This window comes from Anabas testudineus, chromosome 2 (assembly GCF_900324465.2).
Source record: "Anabas testudineus chromosome 2, fAnaTes1.2, whole genome shotgun sequence".
Classification (NCBI taxonomy): Eukaryota; Metazoa; Chordata; class Actinopteri; order Anabantiformes; family Anabantidae; genus Anabas; species Anabas testudineus.
Window position 1 is genome coordinate 28,169,671 of NC_046611.1, and position 8,888 is coordinate 28,178,558.

Genomic DNA, 8,888 nt, shown 5'->3' on the forward strand with positions numbered 1-8,888 from the left:
GTACTTACAAAATGACGTAATGACCGAGACCTGTCGCTTGCTTCCGCATTCATCACGTGACTCGCACTGGTTGAAAATGCATGTCCACATCCACAGTGATTGAAAGGACTCGGTCCAGCATCATCTGGACAGTCTAAAACAGACGTATGGTTGTTTATTTATTATCCCATTCATGTTTGCAAAGAGGCAACAGGAAGTATTGTTCTTCTGATTGTTTACAGGCAGGCTGTAAACACGAGAGAACAGGTCTCACATCAGTTACAAGGAGAATATACAACTTTAAATGACTATCTGGATAATGACTGTTACTAAAGACAACAGAACCTCCAGGACAAAAGCATCATTCCTATTAACCTCTGCATTTCATTTTAACCACACCTACACAACAGCCCATATTTAAATTCTGATCAGCTGATCAGCATAAAGTCTCCTGGAGCAGGCCTCTCAGAGTCAGCTGCTGAATCCATGCGGATGACATTTTATAGGGGGGGTTTAACGCTCTGTGGGATTCCAACAAGATACATGCAACAAAGACCATCCTAGAGGATAAATCTGGGACCCTGGCCGACTTTCCTCAGACTAAAGAAGCTACTCAGATGAATACTGTAATGGTTCAAACTTAGAAGACCAGTTGACATGACTCAACTTCCAGATAACCACGTATGTGGATGAATAAAAACCTTAACCTACACATGTAAATATTCTAAATCAGCACTTAGCGGTGGTCAGTGTTGTTGATGTTGCAGAGTTATTTCTAAAGCATAGTTTTGCAAGCTACTAGTCACTTCACACTACAACCAACGCTTGGTGTCATGGTTGAAGAACATCAAGTGTCTCCTCTAGTTTGTCCAGAAGGTGGAGTAAGAGACACATGACTGAAACTGTTAGTACCCAGTTATTCATAGAACATGTTTTTAACAAGAATATATGGCATATGGTTTGCTGATGTTCTCTTGAATTTTCCATTTGAAATTTTATCTCCAAAGACAATCTTTATTTAAAGTGCCTATAAACAGTATTCACCCCCTTGGATGTTTCATACTTTTATTGAAATTATAAACCAGTCATAGTCAATAAAAGTTATTTGTAACAAAAAAAAATAAAAATAAAAAATCAGAAAATACTATGTAAGGTGAAATCAGTGCATTAATGTTCACCCCCTTCCCCTTCAGGTCAGTATTTAGTAGATGCATCTTTGGCTGCAATCACGGCGTGAAGTCTGTGTGGCTAGTTCTCAGTTAGGCTTGCACATCTGGACACTGGTATTTTCCTCCTTTGCAAAACCACTCATACTCTGTCAGGTTGCATGGGGATTGATGTGAACAGACCTTTTTAAGTCCATCTACAAATTCTCTGTTGGATTGAGGTCTGGGCTTTGACTCGGCCACCCCAGAACATTCCCCTTGTTGTCAGTCACTGTATGCTTCAGGTCACTGTATGCTGGAAAACAAATCTTCTCTAAAGTCTTGCCGAATTAATAAGATTTGCCTCCAGGATTGTCCTAAATATTGCCACATTCATCTTACCTCTACCTTAACAAGCCTTTCAGGGCCGGCCACCAAGAAACATCCCTACAGCATGATGCTGCCACCACTGTGTTTCACTATGGGATGGTATGTTTGTGGTCATGTGCAGTGTCTGATGTGCGCCAAGCATAGTGCCTTGTCTGATGCCAAAAGAGCACCATTTTGGTCTCATCAGACCAAAGAACCCTTTTCCACTTGAATCTTTCACATATCTATTAGTGAACTCAAGTTGTGATTTAACATAAGTTTATGTTTACAGTGTCTTTTTCCTTGCCAAGCTCCAAAGCTTTGACTGCAATCACTTGAGATACATTCACTGCACTCGGGTGATCCCTGTTTCACTAACTGTGGGACTACTAGCACCAAATATTTGGACCTCTGTTGGATTAAAGGGGGTGAATATTAATGCAAACACTGATTTCACCTTACGTATTTTTATTTAATTCACATTACTTTGTGGAAACCTGTTTTCACTTTGACATTAATGAGATATTCTTCTGAAATCTTGAACTGATTGAACCAGACTATAACAGTTACAGCTACCAGAATCACTTTGATCTCGATTTAAAATCCCCACTGACTCTTATCCACATGGCTATGAAGTGTAAGGAATATGCCTATTTGAGTCTGTTACTAATTATAGCACAATGTTTGATGTGTCTGATAAAATGCTGAACGTTTTGTTCCTGCATAGTATCCACAGAAATTCCATTGTTCCTCCGGCATTAATCTTTTGAGAGCATTGCTCCTACCATCACATGTTGTTGAGCTTGTTGAGAAAGAAGGTTATTTGCAATCCCTGTCCTCCTGCAACCTATTCTGTAAGATCTGTTAACAAACCTGCTCAAACATTTTAAATGTGGTTTGTTGAAATAAGTTGTTTGTGGAGCGTTACTGGAATTACCGGATTCTAGTAGAGGCTACAAGAAGGTAGATGAACTCATCTAAAAAATAACATTTGTTAAACCTGTAATTTAAGGGTGTATTTGACACCGTGGCTCTCACAAGCACTTACTCAAGGATGATAATGTAGGGCTTACACAACATCAGCATGTTGAATTATGTTAGCTAATGATGTTCAGAGTTTAAGTTACCCATCTATGTGCATATTCATATTCATCTAATTTTTATAAGCCAGAAATGATTGGCGAATTAGTTAGTTTCAGAGAGAAATGTTTGTATTTTAGAGTCAAATATGTTGTATTTCTGCTGTAGACCATTGTTTGTTGTTTGTTATATGTACTCCACACATACTAATCTAAAAATAAAATAAATATTTTCCTGTTGCTCTAAATCCTTACACATTCAAGACATAGCTGCACATTCAACAAGTTCTACTGTTAACTAGCTTGGGCAATGCTTTTTTTTTTTTTTGCATTGACATAAAAAAACATAAAATAAATTTCTCATCCTTCTTATACACAACAGTACATAAACTCTATTCCCCATCTGTGGAAGTATATTTTGATAACACCAATGGCCCCAATGCCACTTATATACTGTTATATACCATAAGTAATGGAACAAAAATAAATTAGCGGATTTTGTCCTCTGTATACCAATACATTGAACTTATAAATAAAACGGTCAGGATGTGAGTCATCATCTTCATATACGCATACACATTTTTCAATATTTGGATGACAATCCAAATCTGGACAGTCTCATGGACAGCAACAAATTTGAGTTTTCTGCCTCGAGGTGCTTTGCCAGGCCGTTTCTTTTTGCCTTTAGCCTTGTCTTTAGTAAGTGAAAATCATGCTCTTTTGGGTTGAGATCAGCTGACCTACTTGGACAGCGAAAACTATCCCATTTCTTTGCCGTAAGAAACTCTTGGGTTGCTTTCCTTTTTTGTTTTGGGTTATTATGTATCTGCAATATAAAGCATATTTTTCTGAATGTGAACAGAGAATATAGTCCCATCATTAGCTGTTCCTTTTTCTTCTTCATACTTTTCCTCTTCCCTTCTTTCTGGTACATGTTACTTTTGGTTTCAGAGAATCATTTCTTAGGCCGTATGTTTGAATGGTTAGTGCCACTGTTTTGTCAGATCCATTGAATTAAAGTTCACATAAAACACTCACATCTTGAGTGTTTTACGGTGGTTTACGGTGGTTTTGTATCCAGCTTAATGCAAGTCAACAATTCTTGATCATTGGTCTTCTGAGAGCTCTTTTCTGCAAGGCATGGTTCACATCAGGCAGTGCTTCTTGAAACCTGTAAACCCAAGACTGGTGTATGTTTTTTAAAGGCAGGACAGCTTTCAGCAACACATCCAATATCATCACACTGATTGGACTCAAGGTTAGCTCACTCCTGGCTCCAATTAGCTCTTGGAGAAGTCATTAGGTTAGGGATTCACACACCTTTTTCACCCTGCACTGTAAATGTTTACATGTTATGTTCAATAAAAACATAAAAACATATAATGTTTGTGTACTATTATTTTAAGCAGACTATGTTTTTCTATTGTTGTGACTCACACTCACCTGATTGGTCACACCTGGTTTCCCCCTCAGTATAAATACCGGCCTGCTCACCTGATTTCTCAGCCAGATAGTCTGTTCTTGTTAACTGGACACTATCCTGCATCTTTCTTGGACTGACCCAGTTTGGAATTTTCGGACTCTGCCTGTTCTGGGCCCCTGTCTCTTGCCTGACCCCCTGGTACTGTGAGTTCTGTTTATTCCCTGTCTTTCCCCTCGCTCATGGTACCAGACCTGTACCTGGACCTGTTCCCCTGTACCCTGTCTACCCTGGATTCCCCCTTATTGGACCAGCCTGACCTGACCCTGCTTCCCCCCTGGTTCAATGAGTTTTCCCTCTGGTCTGTTCTCTCCCTCGTTTGTTCCCTTCCCTGCTCTGTTTCGGTTTGGATCTCCCTGTGTGTCAACCTGGATTGTTTTACGGTTGTGGATTTTGCCTGTTGGATTTATCCCTGAACTGCCTTCTAGTGTATGACCCAGATTACCCTCGACCTCTGAATTAGCCCTGCGGACTATTTCTTCGTGGTGCCTGTGTGGCACTTGTGTGACTATCCTGAACTTTCTCCATTCTGTCCATGTGCTCTCCGTTGGTCAGCCATCTTGGCTCCACCATACTCACCTGACGTCATCTCCTCGCATCTAGTGACTGTTTCATCCAATTCATTCATTTACCGTGTTCTGTCAATATAAATAAAGATTCAAAACCTGGTCCTGTCCTGTCATATCTCTGGCCATGGAGTCCATCCTCCAGCTCATGACAAACATAACGATACACACATGCACTTTCAATTTGACTCTACTATGTTATCTTTCACAACTGTGTGAAAGATTGTTCCAGTTCACTACATACTCACATTTCATTGAGCACAAAAGTAGAAAGAGAAAAGGTTTGTTTGTATGAGCAACATACAGATAAGTTCCTGAACCAAGTCCTGCATGCAGCTCATTTTGATTTGATTTGATTATCAAAGCTACAACACTGCAAAGAGCTGCTGACATAAAAAAAAGATGTGCTTGCTGTTAGGCTACCTGTTGGAGAATATAGAAAAAAGAATGTCATGTTGCCATGTCTGTGGGATGAGTGGTTTGTCTCTGCCTATTTATTAATGGCAGTGCAATTTAAGTTAAGAATAAGACAAACTTTAAACATAATGTCTTCACAAATTCATTCTTTGCAACACTGGATTGTGAGTCTCACCTCTGCCAACAGCTTGCAGGGAATTGCATGTAGATATTTTCCCTGAGAATTTCCTGATAATTATGTACTATTTTTAGCAGACATTGACAGAGATCAAAACTTTGAAGAACAGGATTCACTCCAACTGTGATTCAGCAAGTTACTCGTCAACAGTTACCCCTGAAGAAAATAGCCACTAATGGTTTTCAGCACCAGACTTACTGGACAAACCTGCCTGAAACTAGGATGTTTTTTTTTTTTTTTTTACACAATTGGTATAATGCAACTGAAACAAACGTTTAATTTGAGCTTTGGCCCAAATGGATTCACAAATTATGGTGACTTGATCCAATTGTTGATTTTTGTGTCTTTCTAGGCCTGTATTCTGAAGCCAGGTTAACTTAGTCTGACTTTCCTGGAGTTATTATCTGGCTTCAATGACAATGACTGTCCTGAATGACCAGTTCCACCAATCAGGTTATCAATAGACTCTGTAGAGCCTTGGTTTTCCTGTTATTCTAATAAAAGAGTTGTTAATTATAACCAAGATCTAATTAACCATGAATAAAGTAAATAGTATAATATAACATATGAGTTTAAACTGTGATACCAGCAGGGAAATGTGGTTATAGCTCCAGCAGAAAGTGGTATCTTGCTTAGTTTAAATCCTGTATCCTGTACCACTTGCATGTCATTTGTTGCTGTTTATCACTTTATTGTAAATTCCTTTCTGACAGGTTCACAAATACACATATGAATTACTGTACAATGAGGTTTGGTTCCCTCTGAAGCATGTTAACAAAACCTTCTAAAATATATTTGAACAAGCATGCACTGAAACAACCCAGTTACAGTTGGCTTTCCGCCAACAACACATTGAGAGTTGGGCTTTGCATCAGGGTCTCTTTCCAATGAACAGGTTGGAAAAAGCTCCAGAAAAATCACGGCCTTGACCTATCTGCCTCGACTGGTTGGGGTGAGCAGGAAGAAGAGAGAAGAAAAGAACAGCAGGTCAACTGGATTGTGGGGACACACAGTTTCAGGCCGAGTATACCTGCAGAAAAGTACAGAGAGTGAGGGAGCAGAGAGGAGGAAACACAACTACGGGCGAGAGAAGACACAAAGTTATTGACATGCAATGGTAGCATTTGAATGGATAGAGAAGAAAGGAGGGAGGAGAGGAGCTGAGTGTAGCTCAATGAGGAAACTGATCCAATAACACAACAATCTGAGAATCGCGTCCTTAAACCACTATTGTTACATACAAAAGGAACGTTTTTTCAACACAGATTACCTTGCCTTTCACTGGCGAGTTTTTCTTGTTCAGCTCCTTTTTTTTCTAATAGCTTTGATAGCTTTTTTAATTTTTGCCATGTCATGGTTTGGACGTCATCAGCTGGCTGCACTTTGAGTCCAGTGACTTCACCCTGCTGAACAATAGCAGCACACAGAAAAGAAAAACAAACAGCATCTACAACAATCAGTGGTGTCAGTTTCTTATGATGACATGTAATTGCGCTATTAAACTCAGTAACCGGATGATCCTGGCTGTCGACTTGCAGAGGTTCAACCTGTTGCTCAGTGGTTTTGCTAATTTTCAGAAACACATGCTCTGATGTTTGTTTTACAGCAAGGTGGCAGCCATCAGCTTCCAGTTCTCTCTCTCTCTCTAGAGATGGGAATCTCTAGAAGATTCATTTAACTGACTCAGATCTGTAACTCTCAAACTGTAAATTGAACGAATCATTTTGAGTAATTTCGTTCAATTTGTTCGCGGTTCTTAGACACTATAATAATAATAGTAATGATGAATACTTTGATCCCCTTGGGGAAATTGTGGGTGGACGGCTGCTAGACAGTATGTCAGCGCCACACTACAGGGTTTCAGTGTCTTGTCCAAGGACACCTCAGCAAGTAGCAAGGAGGAACCGGGACTCGAACCACTCACCCTGGGGTTTGTAGGCAACTGCTCTACCCCCTGAGCTCCTGCCACCATATACAGACATCTGGAGACAACATGGTGTGCTTCAGCTGACAAATTATAATACACAAAATGCAACAAGCTATTCAAACCATGTGAAAACATAGGAAAGCAAATACACATCACAATAAAGTGACTTGTGTCCTGCATCCTTCCTGACAATTTTTACATGGTGCATTTATTGTATCCAAAACGTGACATTATTGTTATTAATATTGTCAATGTATAGTTTATTATTTTATGGAGGAGTATAACATAATCAATATGTTGATGTAATTTTCAAAAGTACTTATGTACAAACACACTTCACATTATATACACAACACTATACACATCTACAAGAATCAAAGACCCTCAATTAATTGTGATTTCATGAATAAATAATACATGTCAGGTGACAAATAAATGAGCGTCAGATCATTCATTTCCTTGTTTCTCAGTCCACAGCCCCGTAGCTGAGCTACAACTGTCATGTGACAAATGAATGAAAGAATGATCTGTAACGATCCATATCAACGACTCGTGAAAGAACTGTAGTGCTTGCTGACACAGAGCCTGAGCGGCCTGGCTGTCACGTGACAAAAGAACGAGGACCTGAGGACGGACTCACAGTTGAGTGAGTCGTGAACTAATCATTTCTGTTTCTTGTCCTGCTGACTGAGCTCATGCAGCTGCTGCCATGTGGCGAGAGAAGGTACAGCAATGAACTGGAAACGAACTAATCACTCACTGAGAGGACTCATTACTCCTGAGTAATATAAAAGATCAGCATTCACATTGGATCTGCTGTGATTGTCCCCGCTAAGACGGCCAGAAACCTGGGGGTCATCATTGATGACCAACTGACCTTCACGGAATACATCGCCACAGTCTCTAGGTTGTGTAGATGTGCCCTCCACAACATCAGAAAGATCAGACCCTACCTGACGGGGTACACGAGCCAACTCATTGTACAGGCGCTGATCATATCTCGTCTTGACTACTGCAATGCACTGCTGATGGGGTTACCGGCTTCCACCACCAAACCCCTATAGATGATCCAAAATGCAGCTGCACACCTCATTTTCAATCAACCAAAAAGGTCTCATGTCACACCGCTCTTCAGATCTTTGCATTGGCTTCCTGTGGCTGGAAGCATAGAGTTCAAAGCTCTTTGTCTTTTTTACAGAGGGGTCAACTCTACAGCTCCAACTTATCTCAACGCAGTCATTCAGGTCTACATCCCCTTCCCCTCCTCCACTGTGATCGGCCAGTGAACGACGTCTGGTGGTACCAGCATCACACAGTAGACACCAAGGAAAACTCTTCAGCTCAGTGATCCCACGATGGTGGAATGATCTGCCAAACTCTGCACGCTCAGCCATCTTCTTTTGCACTTAAAATAAAATAAAAATCTGCTCTCTTGTTCTCACATCTCTTGAAACAGAAAGACTTTTTTGAAAGCACTTTGCTTTGATGTTTTTTTTCCTTGAATTAGATTATTTGCTCACCTTGTTCCTCACTTGTAAGTTGCTTTGGATGAAAGCATCTGCTAAATGACAAAATATAAATGTGAATGTACAAAAAAAATTAGTACATATGTTTTTGGAACTAAGTGATTAGTGATTCAGAAAAAGGTTTGATGATAAATAAATGAGTATCCTGATTAATGGTGCAGATATGATTAAATAATGTTCATGTATCTGATTGACACTGTGTTGCCACCTTTCTTTTGTGCT